The sequence below is a fragment of the Camarhynchus parvulus genome, chromosome 5, assembly GCF_901933205.1.
Source record: "Camarhynchus parvulus chromosome 5, STF_HiC, whole genome shotgun sequence".
Classification (NCBI taxonomy): domain Eukaryota; kingdom Metazoa; phylum Chordata; class Aves; order Passeriformes; family Thraupidae; genus Camarhynchus; species Camarhynchus parvulus.
In genome coordinates this window covers 12570235-12590668 of record NC_044575.1, presented here as the reverse complement: position 1 = coordinate 12590668, position 20434 = coordinate 12570235, and the positions used below count along the sequence as shown (strand labels likewise).

At 45.8% G+C, this 20434-nt stretch overlaps 1 protein-coding gene across 3 annotated transcripts in view; it reads left to right on the top strand.

The window, feature by feature from the left end:
- The first annotated feature begins 3171 nt into the window (after nt 1-3171).
- The window catches only part of SOX6 (SRY-box transcription factor 6), a 370303-nt gene continuing 353040 nt past the window's right edge, over nt 3172-20434 (top strand). For 2 of the 3 annotated variants that reach the window (XM_030950423.1, XM_030950421.1), the window contains exon 1: nt 7751-8478. The gene's annotated coding sequence lies outside the window, so the exon portion shown is untranslated. Of the gene's footprint in view, nt 3304-3795; nt 3976-7750; nt 8479-20434 lie in introns of those variants that run through there. The other variant, XM_030950420.1, reaches the window with a different exon arrangement.

Genomic DNA, 20434 nt, shown 5'->3' with positions numbered 1-20434 from the left:
GCAAGAAGTTACTACTGCATATTTGGGTAAGAAAATGTGAAGTGCCCAAAGAGGAGAGGAGGGAGGACATGGTGTGGGATATGCCATGATATTTACAAGCTCCAAATAAAACTGGACAGCTTGAAACAACTCCCTACCCCAAAATATCTTTGCAGACATTTGAACCTCTTGTCTTGATATTTTCTAAACTGTTAATCCTTTCCAGCATCATCATTTTGAGTCTCTTCATACGAAGCATGCACTTCACATGCACAGGACTTGAGCTTTTGGATGAAACAACTGGCAGTGACATGAGCCTACAAGATTAGGCCATATTGTCACAAATCCAAAGGAACACCTTGAAACCAATGCAATTTATAAGTGCACAGTGGTAGTAATATAAAACACAAAATCATTGCCCTATCTTGAGGATTCCTTTTATTTCTGTTGATGTGGCACGTATATGTGGCTAAGTGGTAATACATTTATTTGCAGAGTGGGCCAGTCTCCAGGTCAAAGACAACTTTGTTTATTTATTCTAACCTTCAGGGTTGTTTTTTGATATTTTTGTTTGGTTTTGTTTGGATCTTTTTGTTTGTTTGTTTGAATTTTTTTTTACTCAGTATATGTTTGTAGCACAATACTTCAGTCATGGACTTTAAAAATTGTGCTTTGCTGGTGGGGTTATTTTTTTATTGACGGGGTGGGTGTATGAAACAAAAATAAACTGATGGAATAATTGCAGTGTTACAATAGGAAGCCTATACACGCTCTATTGAATTCCAGCATGTGCTGTCAGAATGGGACACTGCCAGTGAGAAAATGAAAGCACCGTGGTGTGCTGATAGGGGTTTGCAGTCATCGTGTTTCAGCAAGGGCTTTTGTGCCACTGAGATTCTAGGGGAAGATCCTCAGCAACTTTCATGTTTACACCACTGAGTTTACTCTGGGCTGGAATATAAAATAGAGCTGCTCTGGGCTGTAAGGGGGTCCTGTAGCACGAGTCCCCTCTCAACCCCTCTAATGTGTGTGCAGGTACAGCTCTACCTGACACAGATCTTCCTGTCCCCCCTCATACTCAAGACAAGCGCTGCTATTCCCAGCTGAAGCTGGGAAAATTGGTATAATATATGAGGCTACACAGGTGCATGCCTCAGTGTGAGTGTGATGATTGCTCTAAACATCTCTGGCATGGCTTTGGGTTGCTTCTGGAAAAGTGCATTTAAAATCACTGCTAATCTTGAGCTGCGTTTTTGTATGTTACCAGTGGTTTATGGTCATCCTGTTGTACAGAGATGGGAGGTGAAAAATGATTAAGATGACAAAAAGGCAAATCCAGCTGTTAGGTGAAATTCCCAGATTAGGAGGAGCAGACACATTTCAGTGGAAATATTTGCACCTTCCACAGTCACGCTACTGTTTTTCTACTTTAACTCTGTGCATGAAAAGCATCAGGTGATTCCAATCTTAAGGTGATTCCTAATCACAGCTGAATGTAATTGCCATCTTTTGGAGCTCGTTATTAGAGTTCATATGATTCAGGTGTGGAGGTTACTCTGCCAGTGCAGCTAGTAGGTGGGAGTTAAGGGACTTAAACCTTGCCAGTACAGTCACTGCTTTTCTGGGTGCCAGGATGCCCTGACGTGATGGATGCTTTCCAGTAGCTGGGATGCTTTCCACCAGCTGCTAAAAGCCTCCTGAGAGGAACCCCCTTCTGGGTTAAAGCTTTCCGTGAGAGGTAAGTGATGTGTTGTGCCCCTGTATAAATGGATCTGTCTCCTGCACTAGATCCGTTTTCATAGCTTTCATGTGTCTGGAGCATGCCTTAGAAACTCATCGTGCTGAGCCTTGTCCACAACTTTTAGCGGTGTCACCCCAGGTAATATCCATGGGTAGTGACAACCTAGTCTTTCTTATTTTCTTTTTTCCTATTCCCCTTCCATTAATAGGAATATAACCAAAACCCCAGCCTCAAGCTTGAAATCACCTAAAAGACCTGAGAAGAAAAATCTTCCGGGAAAGCCCGGGCAGTGCAACTGGCCTGATTTTGGCTGGGGAAGAAGGCGGCAAGAGGATGGGCAGAGGAGCCAGCAGTGCTCCCTGGCACAGTCCGAGGGGACGCTGCCTTCCAGCAGGGGGGTCGGAGGGGATGTACAGGGAGCGGTGCCGGCGGGAGGAGCGGGCCGGGATGCGCTCTGCCCTCCTCACCCCAATCCTTCGAGGAGCGCCCAGCCACGGCGAGACAGGCGAAGGAGGGAGAAAGTCTCGGGGCAGGGGGTTAAGGAGAACACTGGTGCGGTGCTTTCGCTTTGTGTATTCCCATCTCCTCAATTCTCCTTAAATCCTCCCTGTCTTTCTCCGGCCCCCGAGAGCGGGCGGGAGGCAGCGGCCTGCGCTGTCCCGGAGCCCCGGGCGCTGCGGGCTGCCCGCGGCGGAGCCCCCACGGCCCCGTCCGCCTTGCGCGGGGTCCCCGCGGCCGCGGCGCGTTCGGCTGCCCCGGGAGCGCTCGGTGCGGGGCCCACGGCCGCCTCACGGTGGCGCGGTAAGCACATGGACAGGCCCGGGCGGCCGGGAGCGCGCTCCGCTCTGCCTTCCCTGGAATAACAGTCCCGGTAATGCCTCGGATAAATCAAACTGCTGCTACAGCGGCGCAGGGACGGGGGGTGCGCGATGCTCCGCGCCGGCGGAAGGTGTTTCAGCCTCCGCGGTCGGCGCAGAGCCCGGCGGCATCGGAGCGAGGTTCTGCGGCATCACAAGAGCGCGGTCTCACCTGGGGTTAGTTTCCCCCTCCCCCTCTCCGGATCACTCCTCCCCCAGCCCCTCAGGAGAAGTTTGCAAAGAATGTGATGGAGAGTGTAAAGCGGCAGATGCCGACGTTAAGCTCCGGTTCGGTTCGGGCCCGAGGAGCTGAGCCACAGCCCCGAGCCGCCGCCCTGGTTAGCGCAGCAGCGCGCCCCTGGCACCCGGGGTACCCGTGGGGGGACAAACACAATGTAGAGTCAGCTTACCTCCGAGCCGAGGGAGAGCCCGCTCCGGGCAGCGGGAGCAGCGCGGCTCCTGCCGCCCGCCCCGGCCGGTCCGTCCGTCACCGCGCTCCGGCAGCGCCGCCGCGCCCGCCCCGCCGGGCTCCGCTCCCGCCGGGCTCCCCCCGCCCCCGGCGGGCAGTCCCCCGCCTCAGCCCCGCGCACATCCGCGGCTCGGGGGCACCGTTCCGAGGCAATCCTTGCCGGTGCAAATCCCCCGAGGCTTCTCTCCGCCAGAGCGTGGAACAAAATTGCCGGTTCCCCTGAGTTTTTGTCAGGCTGTGCTGGCGCTCGGGAGCAGGTAAGGCGGCTGCTGGCTGCCAGCGATCCCCGCTGCACTTGCAGCGAGCAGCAGGAGCCGGTGGAAGTGGGAGTGTGGTCTGCTCTTCATTAGGGAGGGGGGAACGGACCCTGGAGGTGATGTAGTGAAACACTTCTACTCCCTTGCATTGTGTTTGTCACAGACCACGGGCGCTCTCCTTTTATAACATTCACTTCAAGCGTTCTCAAACCCAACCGGAATAAGTTCTGATCCTCCCCTTTAGTTTACATTGGGGTTGTCAAAGGATTAAATAAATGAAACTTTATTTGACCGTGGAGTTTACAGACCCTGGGATCCCTGCGCGCTCTGGCCTTATTCTAATTCTATAGCGGTAATTACCCTTCGTTTCTTTAAGTGCAATAGATTTATTGCCTTAGAGACTATGCACAGTTTGATTGAATTATTCATTTTTTTTTTCTTTGGTGTAGACTGCATCTGGGGACTGATGTGACGTGTAGATTTTTTTTTCAGGAACAAAGGGAATGTGGAAATGAAAGAGAGAGGGAGAGAGAGGCTGGCAGATGTGATGAGATGCGGTGAAGGTGTATCCAGCTTGGCACTCCCACTCCTCTCTTCTCCTCTCATTGCAGCCCTGGGTGACTCTCAGGCTAACACAAACAGCTTTTCTTCCGCAGCCTGCCCTCTGTCACTGTAAGTACAACAGCCTTCTCTTATCAGCATGCAAATTCCAGCCACTCACTACCTTAGCCTGGTGTTTGCACTTTAGATTTACAGAAGGGACCTTTAAAATGAACTTTCCGAGACAGGAAGGGGTTTTCATGTCGAACTTGCTTTTATTTTCTTTGTAAAAGTTTATGTGGTTTTTCCAGTTCTCTCTTCCCCCCCCTTCCTTTTTTTTTTTTTTTTTTGAACGGCGGGGGCGTGGAGCGGGGAGATTGTTGCTGCGGCTTTTTCCTTCGCTATCAAGATGATGCACAGTTTAAAATGAAATTAAAATCTCCTTGATCCTTTTTTCTGCCAAGACAATACATTTTGTTGGCAGATGACGCTGTAAGGAATTCAGAGTTTTTGTTTTCAGGCAGATCTTTAGCTTTGAGTGTTACAAAATGCAAACGTCCCCTAAATTTGGAGGAGTTCGTCAGAGGTTCTTGTTCTAGGGGAACTCGTATCAGCTGATGGGTTTGCTTTTGAAGAAACGTGCAGTAATTTACTTCTATCTAGTCTAACAAAACTTTTCCCCAATCAGATTATCAGGCTTTAACTTCTTTTCCTTTAGCTTTCTCTCAGATGCTGTTGATTATTTCGCAAAAGTTTCTCTGAACGTCTTTAGCAAGCCTGTAACAAGCCTTCATTGTCGGACAGTGTCCGCAGAGGGAATTTATAAACATGCCTCTTAATTGTCCGGTATTAACTGGGGTGAGAGGGCAGTTTAGAAGCGGGTGAATGACTTTTAAAGTGAAATTTCTCGCCCTTTGAATCCAAAACTTCTGAGACTGTTCCGCCAACTCTGCAGGAGTTGCAGGTTTGCTGCTCAGGTTAAGGATGCGGTACGTACAACTTAGCACACAGACAGGTTGCCTCGCTTGTTGAACATTGCTTTACTTTAAGGCATTTGGTGAGACACACGGCGCAAAATGCCATGACAGCTGTGCCCAGGTAAGTGCCCCGAGCTGATGTGAGCGCCTGCGGTCCCTTCCCTGTGCAGGCATCCCCAGCAGGTCAGCATCCCTCCTCAACATCTGCCTGCCTTTAGCCCTCATGAAGCCAAAGCGAGGGCAGTCATTCCAAACGCGGTTTCTAAAAGTGGGGTGACGGTCCAAGTGAAAGCGTTTTCTTGTTTCTCGGCACGTGTATACGGATCCGCACGGCGGGTGTTCACTTATGCAAACAAAGAGGGCATCACAATTATCCCGGTGCAGCGCGCACACACACACACTCACATTTGCATACAATGCCCAAGGAATCCTCTTTTCCTGCCGCCGAGAAGTTGCCGCTCTCCGGCGCTGAGTTACATCTGTAACTTAATTGATCACACAGGGGAAGCAACAAGCTGGGGAGCGTTCCTTGCGCTCCGCATGGCAGCGTGGCCGCATCCCTGCCGTGTCCTGCCCCAGCCCAGTGTCATTCCCTGCACTGGAATTTCGGGTGTGCAGCGGGATGCTCCCCCGATTTGGAGCTAGGGGGGCGGTTAGATTCATCTGATGCCTTAATTATCTCTTGTCCCATTCCCGCTTCGTATTTAATAAGGCACTACATTTGAGGAAGGCTTGGGTTGTTTTTTTCCTTTCTGTTTCTTGGAAGAAAAAAACTTCCAGCAACAAATTACTAGAGTTGCAGACTGAGGCAGACTATTCGTCCTTGTATTCTGATTTATATCTCTTTTCTTACATAGCTCATTTAAATTTTTTAAAAATCTTTTTTGCGTGCCAAAGCTACACTAGTTGTGCAAAAAGTCAAGGTATTTCCTTTACTTGCAGCAGGTTTAAATGTGTTACAAGGAATGCGTTAGTGGCTAATCACGGGAATTCTTATAATTGAAGATTAAAAATGACAGAGTAGTATCTCGAAAGGCAGCTGTTTACTGTTGTGAATTTCATACACCGGGTAACTGCAGCAAGGTGAATACTTTGAATTAGCCGAATGCAGGTGAATACAAACTCAGTATTTACAACCATACAATTTCCCCTTATCTCTGAATGTCACTTTTTTAGTGTGTTTTATTAAAATTGAAAGAATGTATGAGAATTAGCTACTATGCCCTCATCAGCTAATTTGACGGTAAAGCTTTACTAGATAATTATAAAGTTCTGTTTCAAGGTGCTTGCTACTTGCCGAATAGGACTTGGTTACTCCTTTTATTGTAGTGGAATTGCCAAAAATGTTGTATAAAACAGGTCCGCTATTCCAAGAGGTTCTGACTTATAACTCCTCTTTTCTGAACTCGGCTCAAGAGGGGCGATAGTACCTCGGATAGCAGAGGATGCAACGTGCATACCTCCAGCAGTGTGTCGAGTTTTACAGCTTGTTAACAAAATGAGTCAGAGCCAGGTCATATCTGTCCTGTGCCATCGCGTTAATGTTCAATTTTCATCACGTCCTGCTGAAGCCAGGTTCATTCGCAGTGGGGCTGAGTATGCTTCTGGGTCTAACCTAGCCTGCAAATTTCTATTTGAGAGAGAAGGAAAGTGAAATCAGGCTCTCTCCTCGTCTTTTTGGCCTCTATAAGTTATGAAGCTATTTTAAAATTAAAAAGTTTGTCTGTTACTAACTGTTCCAGGCGCCTTCTGGAAAATGGGGAGAAAGTGCCAAAAATACAGAGATGAATCAACAACTTCTCTCTCTCATTTTGTGGGCTTGAGGTTGCTTTCCGCACTCCCATCTTAACAACAGTTTAGCCTAGGTGTGAATAATATCAAAAGAGGGAGACGTTCGCTCTGCAGCGCTGTTTGCCCACCTGATCTGCGGGGCCCCTGACAGTTTGAAAGACTCTTTTATGTTTACCTTTGGAATGCAAGAATACAGCAGGGAGACTTTCTTGGGTTTGCAGTACTCTGCCACTGGTTGATTTTCTCCTCAGCTCCTTATAGTTTTTCCCTTCTTTCTCCCAGATCTCCCCACCCCCCAATTAGCACTTCCAAGAGAGCGTGAGTTCCTAAATTGGTATTCAAGCTGATATTCCAGTCCTTATCTCTTGCCTTTTGGTAGGCAGAGAGAGGGATATTTATATATTGCCGCTGCTAAAATTTCTCGTCGTCGCCACGAGAATCCCAACTTCAGCTCGAGTCCGTCCTAAATCAGTTTTTTTCTCTCCGGCCGTACCTGTCTTTCCCTTTTCACTGCACTCACTTTTCACCTTTCTGCTGAATCCATCACTAAGTAGTTTGTGGACTCTGAGTGCCTTCTCTCCCCTTCCTCTCCCCCGGGTCCCTGTGGCTGGACTCCCATCTCTGGTGTAATTTATACTTTCCATTTCATCTTTCCCCCCGCCCCCCTTTTAAATTTTTTTTTATATATTTTTTTTATTTTTTCCCCTCCCGGCAGTGCTGTGGGATCGGGCTCTTCAGAGACCCATTTATCAGCTGTCACTAAGCGCTTGCTGAGTGCTTCCCTCTCGTCGTCCCCGCTCCCGCCCCACGTCGCCAGCCCTTCCCTCCTCCTGCCCATCGTCTTTTCTCCAGATCTTTTTTTTTTTTTTTTTTGTCCCCTTGTTAATTTTATTTTCCCGGTGTATCCCGTGAGCCGGCGGGACTCTCCCGGCGTGTGTGTCCCCCGGCGGCGCGGCGGGCGGAGGGAGGGAGGGAGGGCGGAGGGCGGGCCGGCCCCGTGTGACACGGCTCCCCCCCCCGCGCCGCCCCGGCCCCGCGAACCGGCTCCCCCGGGACCCCCCCGCTCCCCCTCCTCCCTTTCCGGCCCCCGCCCCGCCCTCGCACCCCCTCCCCGGTAACTTTCTAGTACCTTTCCTCACCACTCCGGGCAATCAGTGGTCATTAGCGGGAGCGGAGCGGTGTAGGGTTTCATGTGTCTAATGGCCCTGTGAGTGGTGATAGCTGCGCGGGGATGCGGCTGGCAGCCCGCGCCGATTTCACTTTCTGTTTTGTGCTCACTTTCTCCGCAGTTGTTGCTCTCCCCGCTCGCTCCCAGCCTCTCTCTCTCTCTCCCTCTGTGTGTCTCTCCCTCCCTTCCCCTCTCCCTCCTCTCTCTCCCTGTGTTGTCTCATCTTGCCTGTGCTGTCTGGGCGGGGGAGCCCTGCCTCCTTTTGCCTTCCTCAGATCAATGCCCTGGCCACTCACTTTCTGATGTTGCACGACGGGAAATGCTTTGAATACTTACGACATGGCCGCTCACATTGATTGCCAAGATTGACAGCAGTAACCATCGCCTTCACTTGTTTCAGGAGGAAAAAAAAAAAAAATGAACCTGATTGTAACCAAATCTCCAGGCAACCCATCCGCAAACTTCTAACGATCGGGATCCTGCACATCCATGGCCCGGAGAAACACCAGCAGACTCTAGTTCATTTATTTTATTTTATTTTACCGAATTACTACCCATTTATTCCTCTCCCCTACCTCCCCCCCTTCACCTCCTTCCCTCTTTTTTAATTTTTTTTTTTAATGAAAATTACCGAAGCGCGTTGCAAAAAAAAAAAAGGAGGCTCTCCCAGTGCTTTGTGCCACACTGGATCCCGAGGAGGTAACCAGGAAAACCAGCCCTATTGTGTTGTATACCTGTTGTTTGCTGTGGTGTGTAGTGCTGCGTGGCTTGGTGGCGGTGGCGGTGGTTTAATGGGTTTTCGCTGGATTTATGTCGCTTTGCAGGAGAGAATTCAGTTCCCCCTGCGCTGTCTTTAATGGGTTATTAGTTGCAATTGAGTGAAGCAGCAGCGTCCGGAGATAGATCTGTTGTTTAGCTTTTAACATTGCTGAATTCACCCCTTCCCCCGCCTCCCCCTGCACGATTATTTACTTTGATATCACGAGGGTGTTGTGTTTCTTTCTTCTTCTTCTTCTTCTTTTTTTTTTTTTTTCCTCCTTTCTCTTTAGGGAAAAGTAGTTATAGTCTCGTCCCCGTGCGAGTTTCCGGGGCTGTTTGAATCCTGAGGTTTCCGAGACGTTAAGGGACCCCAGTACCTTGAAATCACAACACTTTCTCATTCTTCCCGAGTAGAGTTTATTTTAAAATGTAGTGACAGATCAGCGTTGTATTTTAAGATCACCCACGGCAGGCGAACACATGGTGCGGGAAGATATTGTACGTAAGGAACTAACACGAGAGGGAGAAAGAGAGAAAGAGAGGAAAAATAAAATCCGAAATAAATCTTTGAGAGCGGAGCGCTGCTGTCATTGCTCCCGAGTGCTCGCGTGGGTTTCTCCTGGCGGATAACCCCGAGAGACGCGGGATGGAGAAAGGCGAGGGGAGTTTAGTGGTGCTTGTGGGTTCTGCGCGAAGTTTGAGGTGGGTGAGTGCTTTGAAGTTGGCCGGGGACGGCTGTGGGGAGCACACAAAGCTGCGGGAGCGGCGGCGGCCGTGCCGCGCTCGGCCACGGCGCGGCGCTGTCCCGAGGAGCCGCCGCCTTATCTCTGCCGGCAGAGCCCGGGATAAAGTTATACCGAAAACTTTAAAATCGATATCGCGCCCTAATTCGTGATACACAGGGAGGGGGGAAGAAGGCAGTCCATCATCAGAGAGCTCTGTTTACACCCGGGGAAGGGGAGATGCGTGCCGCTTTGTGGCAACAGTCGACCTGGGATTTCTTGCTGCCTTAGCTCTTTGCCGGAGGTCATGCAAATCGACCTTAAAAGAATGCATAAGCCATAAATTAAAATAAACCCTTAGCCAGAGGCTGATCCATAAGTAGACAATACCTAACCTGGACAAAACGGCTTCCTTTGCGAGCTGAAAAAAAGAATAGTGCCTAAACTAAATGCAAAGTAAGTTTTCAGGAAGTATTTCACTTACTATTATTACTGTTATTCTTCTTTTAAAATAAAATAGTTGCAGTTGCAACAAGCTAGCGCAGCTGTTTGCAGGCGGTGCTGCCGGATACGAGTGAGGCAAGGTGTGTCTTGTGGAGAGCTTGTTCTTTTCCTGGGTTTCACTACCTTGGAAGCTGTTTATTTCTTTGGATTGGGGATAAGAAGCCTCTTTTACCGTACAAGCAATTTGATGATTTATCTCGGATAACGCCGAAGAGTTTATGGCCAAATCTGGGTTGCCTGCAACTGTCACATGCGCGCACACAAGCTGTGTCTGTATATAATAGTCTCGGGGCTTGTTTTTTTTTCCCGCAGTTTTTGACAATTGTTCCATTCATGATCCTGAAAGGAATCATCAGTGGGAGCTAATGAGCGCGCCTCTGCGGCTTGCCCTGCTCCGGGGAGGAGCGGGCACCGGCGCTGCCCGCTCGTGTAATGCATGCACGCGTGTACCGGCGGCGGGGTCGCGGCCGGGTGTAGCCAGGGGACAGGAGAGCAGGCAGGCGCGATGCGAGCAGGTACTTCCAGGCGTGCCGAGCCGCCGGAGCGTGTCCCCGGGCCGGCAGCCCCGGGCGCGGCCCGAGCCGTGCGGCGGGGCCCGGAGGTCACGGCAGGCACCGCTCCTGTCCGCCCGAGCGCTGCCTCCGCTTCCTGCGGGCCGCCCCACCGTGGGCTTCGCTGCGGTTTTGTTATTTGTGAAAGGACGGGAAGGAGTGAAAGTGGCACCGTGAAAGGACAATTAGTGTTGCGTCTGAGTGGCCGGGGTGGGGGGGAAGGGGGGGCCGCAGGGAAAGGCAGCCCGGTGGGAGCCTGGGGACGGCAGATTAGTGCTGTCCTAGGGGTGTTTCCCAAAAACAGAGAGGTGAAACTTTCTGTGATAAAGTAATATATCTTCGCCTGCTGTTCGTAGATAAGGTATATGTTTATTAAGCAAATTTAAATAGCCTTCGGCACACGAGCGGCACTTTGTTCCTGCTGCTTTCTTTTACCCTCACTTTAACATTTTTTGCCATTTCCATCTTCAGTGCTGATCGTGAGGACAGGAGAACAGTTCTACCCAGCCCTCAAACAGAGTTTGAAGTCCAAAAATTAACGAATTTCCCTTTCTGTATTCGTGTAATGGAGCAATTTTGAAACCTGTTTTGAGACTTCGACTTGACTTGACTTGTTTTATTGACGTGCTTGTGCCCACTCATTTAATTAAGCCATTATAATACCATAAAGTAAATAATAAGAATGAATGTGAGATATGTGCACGCAGCCTGCCATTAAATACGAACATTTCCCTGGAAAGGACCCTTTAAAAAACTTTTTTTCAGCACCCCATGATTCTTTGGCAAGATCTTATTGCAGGTTTTTGTTTTGAGCCAGGATATTTCGTGGGTTTTTGTGCTCATGACGTTACATGCACACTACGCTTGGAATATAAACAGCAAGCGTACCTAGCAGCTCATTCTAGTAAAACTAAGGAATAATTATTTATAGTGAGTACATTTAAAAGAAAATAATGAGGTCATTTGGAGTATGCTGCAGTTTGAAGTAGCTCGACACCTGGCAGAAACTACATACGCGTTTTCTTCAGACTCTGCACTATCCATAACTTTTCCTTATAATACATTCTTGTGTTAAGTGAGAAAGGCTGTTTGTAAAACAATCCCCTGGCTGGTTCCAGTGTTGGGTGAAGCTGATCCTGTAATGGCATTTTGTTTTGAACAGTTGCTGTAGTTGAAGTTCCCTCATAAGGTAAGGTGGCACTGGGTCTGAAAGGAGGTCCAAATGCCACATTTATAATTAGACTGCCAATTCAGCACATTGTATCTATTGCTATACAGGGATATACTGCTGTGTCTGGTCTCTCAATAGACTGTATTCAGAATTAGCCAATTCAACTGCTTAAACTTTGGAGTCAAATTTAGAATAGGCAATGAGAGAAGGAAAGAAAGAAAACAATAATGCTTTCTTTTTTTCCCTCAGCTAGCTATTAAAAGCCAAAGAATATACGGAAACCAACCCAGGCACTGCTCTTGGAAGCCCTGCACCGAGCGCAGCCTGGCCAGCCTCGCCTGCAAAACCATTTTGAAGCGCGCGTCTCCGGGGGGAGGGGAAGGTGAGCCCTGGGCATCGCTCCCAGCGCCGCTCTCCAGGCCGCTTCCCGGGCCGCGCCGCCCGCCCGCAGCCGGGGAGGGGGAGCGGGGCCGGGTCCGGCGGGTCGGGTTAGCCCGGCCCAGCTCAGCCCGGCCCGGCCCGGCCCGGCCCAGCCCGGCCCTGGGCTGCAGCGACCCCCGGAGCGGCCGCGCCGGGAACCCCACACGTGTGCCCGCCGTGTCCCCGGGGGGCTGGCGGCTCCCGGCCCCTTCCCTCCTGTCACACTCCTGTGGCCCCGCTTCCCCCGGCCTCCTCGCCGGGAACTTTAATTCATTCAGCGATGAGCGCCTAAGAGGCCCTTTGGTCGGCAGTCTCGCATCCTCTGCTAAACGCATTATTCCCTCCCTCCCTCCTCCCTGCAGCGCAGTGCTCCGTCTCGGTTCTGCTGGGAGGCTGAACTGGGCTGCCTCAGCGCTCCCTCGGTTTCCTTCTCTGCTAGATGGCAGGGTGCAAGCCAGTGCCATGTGTATAACACAGCATAAAGGGAGCGAGACAGATGGCTGTCTCTCCCTGCACGTTCCCGACTCTCCGCTCAACTTATGTAACTGCTGCTTTTCTTCCTTTTTTTTGCCTTTACGCACCGGGGAAAGCGACAAGAGAAACAAAGTGGAGCCCATCAGTTTCACTGGTAAGGCCACAAGTGCCTTAGCAGCAGAAAATACTTGTAGGAAATAATAGCTGATGTCCAAAGTTAGTTGCCTTCACTTGTCAGCTCGGTTTTGTTCACAAGTGGGAACTGCCAGTGCTTGTTCCCTCGCCAGTGGTTTTTAATATGTGGCCAACAACTGTTCGTGGTCATTTCCCGCCGAACTACTTCTGCTCAACAGGAAAAAAAAAAAATCTCTTTGGACATGTTTTTTGCATCTTTGATCGTATTTTTAGTACAAAGTATCCACATATCCCTGCAGTTCTTGGAGGCCTTAAAATAGCTTGTGGCAATAAAGGCCAGAGCTTTTCATGATGATAGCAGTAACAAATACTTTTTTTTTTTTTCTCAGTTGGCATTAGAAAGTTTCTTTAGTCCTCTTTTATCTGCTAAACACTGTGATCACCTTGGGAGATAACACTTCAGGAAGCATATCTATCAATCTTTTACACTTGGGTAGATTTCTGCCTTGGAAGTGTATAGATCACACTCCAAAGGCTTCAGTCGATCAATTTATTTATTTATTTACTTTCCAGAACAAAAATTACTTTGGAAAGAGACGCCAGGATGCACTTGGCTTTCCACCCCATACAATGGGATGTTGTATATTTCCTTTTTTCCACAGTGTCACTTTAGAGATCAGCGGGCTCCTTTGGCAGACCTTGTGTGTAATGGCTAAAGTTTTCCAAAGTTATGTAAATAGGGGTGTTTGTGTATATGTGAACTATGTCAACTGCAGTCATAGAGCGACATATTTTTAAAACATTTCAGTTGGTACAGTAAATCACAGAGGCAGAGCCTTGAGACGTTTCTGCATGGTGTCAGAACCCGGGAGAGAAGTGCTGCTGTGTGAAGTGCTACTCGTCAAGTAGCAGCGAAACACACAGAGGTGCATGTTTCAGGTTGGCACTGTAGCAAGCTGGTTTCTGTTCATCCCTTTCAGTGGCTTTTTGTGTAATTTTTATTGACACAACTTTCTATTTTTCCTCAGGTAGAACAGCAAGAATGGGAACTTTTAGGGGACTTATTACCAAACCACAGAAACTGAATTTTCTTCTCTTTTGTATGAGCCATTTGGAGTTTTTTAGACACAGAATTCTCCCACAGTATGTATCTGTACATGTGTCATTGCAGGCCTTTGCACCACGTTATGAAAACAACAAAACATCATAAAATTCTATCACTAGTAAGGCTGTGTACTGGACTGGTGTGATGCCTGCCTGAAATACGTGCCTATTTATTTAGATGTAGCTCTGCAGAGAAGACAGAGATCTGATAGATGTATTTGCTGGAAAGCAGCCGATTTCTGCAGTGATAAAACCAGATAATTGCACGTTCCCAAAGCCTTTTCAGCACAGAAGTAGGTGTTCTTTTAAAACAGTATTCTGTGGCAACAACAAATATTTGTGACATCATTGTAAGAGATTTCCTGCCAATTTTTAGTTTACTGTCTTTCAGAAAGTCTAGAGTTCTTTGGAACTCGTGAAACTGCTACAGATACCCATCGTATATTCAAGTATTCAGTGAAGTTTTAAATAATTCTCTTTCAATTAGTACAACAGGAGCCTGAAAAATGGATTTTCTCTTAAAGAAACAAGAATCAGTACACAGACGTTTCTCTCCTCTTCTTGTATATTTTAAAATACTCATATCAGTTTTATGTTTACTGTTTTGTCTTCTTAAATTAAGTGTCCCAAGTCTGAAAATCATTGCTTGGAAATTAATTCAATCAAATATTTCTTGAATCTTGTGAATTGGAAAGAGTAAGATAAAATTAGGTATATTGTTAAACTAGGTTAATCACAGTAATTCCTTTATAGTGCAGAATGGATCAATGGATGTTTTTTTGAAGTCAGGCAAAGCATTCCATCAAGTTAATGTGTTTAAGGGTATCATATCAGGGACAGACAGGTACTAGCAGTGATAAAAAACAGATAACCTGCAACAAAATGATTTACAGATGGGCCATTATCATCTATAGAGAGCTTACACAGATCATATTCTTTAGAAAAAGAGAATGTAATTCTATAGAGCTAGGAGAATTACCTAAATAGGTCTGAGTATTTAATGTTTTTTCTGAGTGACTAGTAGAATTTGTCAAAGCAAAATTTTTTAGCCTTCTTATGGCCAGCATGTTAATATAAGATACAGGAAAGTACTGGGTTTGTATTTCAAGTATTTTTATGTTTATTTTACCTGTTTGTTGAAGTAAAGCTTGGGAAATGTTTTGCTTCTTGTGCAAACTTTGTAGTGCACATCTTTAAAATATGTTCAAGAATGTAGCATCCGATTTTAGGTAAAAAAAGGTGAAAAGTTTGATGTTAGTGATTTATTAGATTTCAGAACATATTCCATACAGCAAGTGGCTGAGTTGCATCTCTTCCATCAGTGGCAAGACAGGATGTCATTTAAATATTTTTTCTTTCTTCTTGAGCTACACAGAAAGGTGTAGTCAATTGTGTCTCCAGTCACTGGTAGACTGACATAAGGCAATAGGAAACTCTAAAACCTCAGAGGTGCAGTATTGATTTGATTCCTAACTGCAAATCCTTCATATCGTTGCTCCAAATATCTAACTTTACACCAATATTACCCATTCTTTTTATAGTGACACCATGCTTAGTAAAAAACTTCTAAGCACTGAGGTCAGGTGTTGAGATTGGATTCTAGTTTATTTTTTATGAATCAGATAAAGATTTCTGTGCATGAGACCGTATGTGAAGATGAGAGAACAAGAACATTTCCATATCAAAGGCAATATATCTGAGGCTGCATAGTAATTAAAATGCAGTGGTTTGGACTCTGTGCACTAGCACTTACGCAGAGCGTTGTTGGGACCTTGTGCAGCATGCAGGCGGTTGTCTCTTGCATACTTCTAGAAATATACTTATAATTTTGTACAAACATTTATGCCAGTCCACACTTTTCTGTGGATAATTTGTATTTCATCCAAACCATTCAAAGTAGAAGTTATTTTTTGAGCAACCCCCTCATTATGGCTTTTGTGCATCAACTATTTTTATTCTGGTTGTTTGTATTTCCTCTTACCAGAATGATGGCTTGTTTATAGTCATATTTTTTTGTGTATTTCACTAAGACCCCTTCCATATACCACTGAAATTTTACGACTTGCATAAAATATCTTGTATTAGAAACAAAAATGCTAATATCTTTTCAGATTTATTGCAAATGGTGTGATTTCTTACATACCATACTTTATGGCAAATTAAATGAATGTGCTGGAACATAATATTTTTAATGAAACAATATGTGTTTACTAATTCCAACTAACTGTTACACAGCATAAGGAGAATTTATATATTACTCCAAGGACCTGCCATTGTGGGAAAATTGACATAAAATACTGCAGGGCGCTCCCTATCTGGAAACTCTTTTCTGGAATAAATGTGACTTTAATTCCTTAGTGCATCACCCTGAGCTGTTCCGGAAGGGCTGCTGTTGAATTGTTTACTTCATAAACCCTGTTGGTCAGTGTCCCAGTGCGGAGGAGGCAGAGAGTTCTGCAAGTTTCCTCATTGCTCAGAGATGCTTGTTCTACAGAGGCTCTGCCCATTAAATGCTCCAGAACTACTGAGGTGAAGCTTTTAGGAAGTCTTTGTGCTTTAAACAGATGTTTGCACCCTGATTGTATTGCAGCAATCTTGCAGCCTTGCTTAGTTTTGTCCAGTTTTAGGTGATGATTGATGGATGTGTCCATGGGTACTTTGAGCTGGAATCCCACCATTCCAGAGACTGTTCTGCTGCCTCTTACATCTGGGAATTGCTGTGGATGGGCTCGTTCCACCAAGCTCCTGACCATTTGTGGTTAGTGAAAACCCATGGTATTTTTGGACTCGTGGGGGGGTTAACCTCAGTGTCATGGCCTAATTCCAGCCAAGACATTATGGAGTTGCCCATCTACATTCTGATAGTTTTAACTGGCTCAGTGAATCCTCACTTCCTCTCCTCAGAGTAGTAGCTGTGCTAAGGGCACTCACAGCATTTTACCTCAGCAGGGCCAAATCCACCTGTTGAATTGATAGGTGGAACTAGATGAGGACTCAGATTTTGGGAGCTTCTGGAGAACAGCAGTGTCATATAAGCCAGTCTGACTGGCTTATTATTATTAGAATGAGCGTTTTGAAGGATTTGATATATATGGAATTTGAATGTTGAACTATTTCAGAGGAATATTTTGATATAAGTTGGTATTTGACAGATTCTCAGCTGGTATAAGCCAGTGTAACTGTTTACTTAAGCAGGAGGGTGCCTTTTTACTCTGGCCACAATCACATTCCTTAGGCCAGGATGCAGTTCCTTCTGGGTTCAATGGAAAGAACTTTTTGTGACTGTGTGGGGATGGGGCTCGTGTGTCAAGGCCCTGTTTGCATTGGATTAACTGTAGAGAATAATTTTGTGTCAATCAGGGTGGAATCAGGTTTGCTTACATGATGTTTTTTTATGGCTTTAGGGTGATATTAACAGGAATTCACCTCATATAAATGACATGTTAGACCAACTGACCTCCATATCTATCTTCCAGCAGGTCTTCTGGCACAGTATATTATGCAGCATGTGGGGATTCTGACTGCTGGTTTGCTGGCTTCCTGTAATTGTAGGGACTGTGTCTGTGTGTTTTTCTTTTTGTTTTTGTTTTTCTTTCATTCATACCTGATCTGCTGAGGGCAGATTGTCTCCTTGCAGGTCCTTTCATATTTTTCTTCTGCTAAGGGATTCATGTAGGTCACTGTGGTGGGAATATACTTTATGCAACTTTTAGCGCAAATATATGTAGATATGCACATGGCATTTTTTTAATGTCCCTAAGTAGTTGTGTTTCATCATATATTTAGTAGTGATTTTGTTATGGTAATCCCTATGAGTGAAATAGAGTATCACCTCTGGTTTACATGCATACATTCTTACATTCTGCTGTCTGTATCTACTCTCATTGCTTAACCAAAAGGTCTAAGATGGATTCCAGGAAAATCCTTTCATGCTTTCTGGTTGCCTTCTATAAGCCCTAGTTCCCTTTATGCTACCTGTTATTTGGACATGGAAATTATGGTGCACATGGTGTTTCTCTTTGGAAGTAACAATGGAATCTTCATTAATTTCAAAGCAGGTTAGGTATGATTGGCTTTTCACCTTGATTTCATGAGCTAGAAGGCAGTAGAATGGTGTTGGGATGAGACAACGGCTACACAGACTGTGTGGAGTCAGTTTGGAGAAGAGTAGTGAGATGGAAAAATGTGAAACAGAAGAGACCAAGGAAGAAAAGTATTGCCATATAATGCTCTAGAAAAATAAGTAAGACAAAGCATATTCTCGTTCTTGTGTGTCTCTGTGCTTACCCTCAACACTCACCCCGGCCTTTAAGGAGCCAAGTCTGGTGTGTATTCAAGCAGTTCAGTGGGCCCTTGTTCCCTGCTTTGAAGATCTTCCCTCAATCTCTGGTGAAATCCAAAGGCTTTTCCTTCCGTGCTGTCTACACAGTTTTTCCTCCTGGTTTGTGTTTATCTTCAGTCAGTGAAAAGTCTCATTATTTTTAACTTCTCTACCCCCTCTAGACAAGACAGGTTCAATCTGTGATGTTTAAGAATGTAACAAAAGCTCTGATTAGCAGTGGCAGTGCAGCTACACCAGTGTGTATTTTACTGCAGCCACCCTGCCATGTGTTTTAGGGCTGCATGGGTGTGCCCACTAAAGGTTGATTTGAAAACACCGTTGCAAAACACTGTGTTGGAATGGGATCAACTTACAAACCCAAACTCATCACAATGGTGTAGAAGTGAAAGACTTTGAATGCTGTGAGTGTTGCATAGTCTTTTCAGGGAAACAGAAAATGTGTATGGGAGAGTAAAATGTACCTAAAGAGTTATTACTGAGAATTAGCTGGAGTTCCTAATTTGTGAAGTCTCCCCCTGGACAGGCTGAATCAATTTTTCACAATGGGAGTGTAACATAGCCAAACCCAAAAGGAGCAGAAGGAAACTGTTTGGCTGAATCCTTTGTATGGGTGATTTCCATCAGAAGAGCACACATCAAGGTTTAAGCTGTTGCTGTTTTTACTACTGATGACTCCCCCCGCTAGACCCCAGGCCAAGTGGCTCAGAAATCCTAGGATAACCAATAAACCAGTAAGAGTCAAATCCATCCCCAAACTGGTTTTGATTGCCCTGTTCCTGCTGTGGAAGACTTTTCTATTTCAGTAATTCTGCTTGGGATGATTAGATAAAGAAGGTGAAGGCTCGTTTCCCCTCACACTGGTGAAGCGTGGCTCCCACATGATACTTCCTGTCTTTCACATATTGTCCCTTTAGTATCAATAGCAACTGGATGCAAATCAGGGTGGCATCTGCCGGTTTGTTTTCAGCTGACCGGGCTAAACAGCACATACGGAATTTACCGCCAGGAGGCTGTGACCTCACCCCAGACAAGTGACATTCCCACAAGTAGGTAATGAAGCACCCCTATTGAGTGCAGCTAAAGTCCAAATCCTCAGCAGAGTTATTACATATTCAGTTTAAGCAGCTCTCCCAAACTTTAAAGCTGTCCCTTGATTTTTTTTTTAAATCCACTCACTGTTGTAGCTGGAACGGCAGCTGTTGCTGGTCTCTGCTGATGCCACACTGTGCTGAACTGGGCCTTCTTGAAAGTGTGTGGGAGAAAAGAAGGGATGAAAAAACAAAGGGATAGGAAGAGGAGGGGAAGGGCTATGAAAGGACAAAGATGGGAGGGAAGAGTGTGTGAATGCATATATAATTGAACTGAATAGTAACTATAATGCTTGTATTGCTGTTGAACATACATAGAGATTTTCTGTAGTTACATAGTATTTGGATATATTTTGATCTATGCAGATTTTAAAAACCTCTATATAGGTGGTGTAATGCTATCTTCTGAAGACGATAACATGCAGTTGTTGAAGAAGTCCCTTTAGTGCTTACAGTATTCAAGAGTGAATTCTGTATTCATTTTCTGTTGCTCATCAAGTCATTGACATCCAGTTCTTTGGGACACAAGTTATCTGTCCTTTCTGTCTGAGAAAATGTAGGTTTCTGGGAAAGCTTTGAGGCGATCAGTTTGGTCATATCAGTATTTTTTAGAAGTGTACATAAATATTATTTATAGTGATCAGTCTGTGAATGGTTAGTATGGATCATAAACATTTTTGTGTTTTACCAATCATTCTGACATCTGGTTGATAGCAAATATTTTTGAAAGGATTAATAGATTCTAAATGATCGGTGTAAATTAGTAAGCCCAATACATTTGCACACCAGTTTGTGGTCTGAGTGTTGGATGTGAAATGAGATTTTATTTTATGTCCTTTTGATCTTGCTTGTGATGAAGTTTTGAGATTAGCTAAAAGCAAAGCAGAAATTAAATAGGTACTTTAGCATCTGAAGTAGTTTCTGGGGATGGAAAGGGAAGGAGAATACTTCAATGAGAGGAAACAAAAGGAAGAAAGGGGATAGGATGAGAAGCAGACAGACAGGAAAAACCCTAGGATGTGCGGGGGCAAATAAGCATTAGTGGTTGCAGCCTTTCAAGGCATACCTAATTACTTTATTCTCCTTCTTCACTTAGTCTCTTCCAAAACTTTCCAAGAACTGAGGATGAGATATCAAAATCAGCACTTTTGTCGCTCACAATCAAATGGGATATTAATTGAGGTTAGAGGGGGAGTAATGATTGAACAGCTGTTGATAACTGGGATGTAACAACCTCCAGAACTGTGAATATTGTGTTATGTAAAAGGGAAAGAGTTTTTCTGTATTCTCAGCTTTCTGGAAAATAGTGCAGTTCTCGTGCTTTCAGCAATAAGTTTTTTTGGACTTCCTGTGGCAGACAGTTCTTTTAGAAGAGCTGGACCATG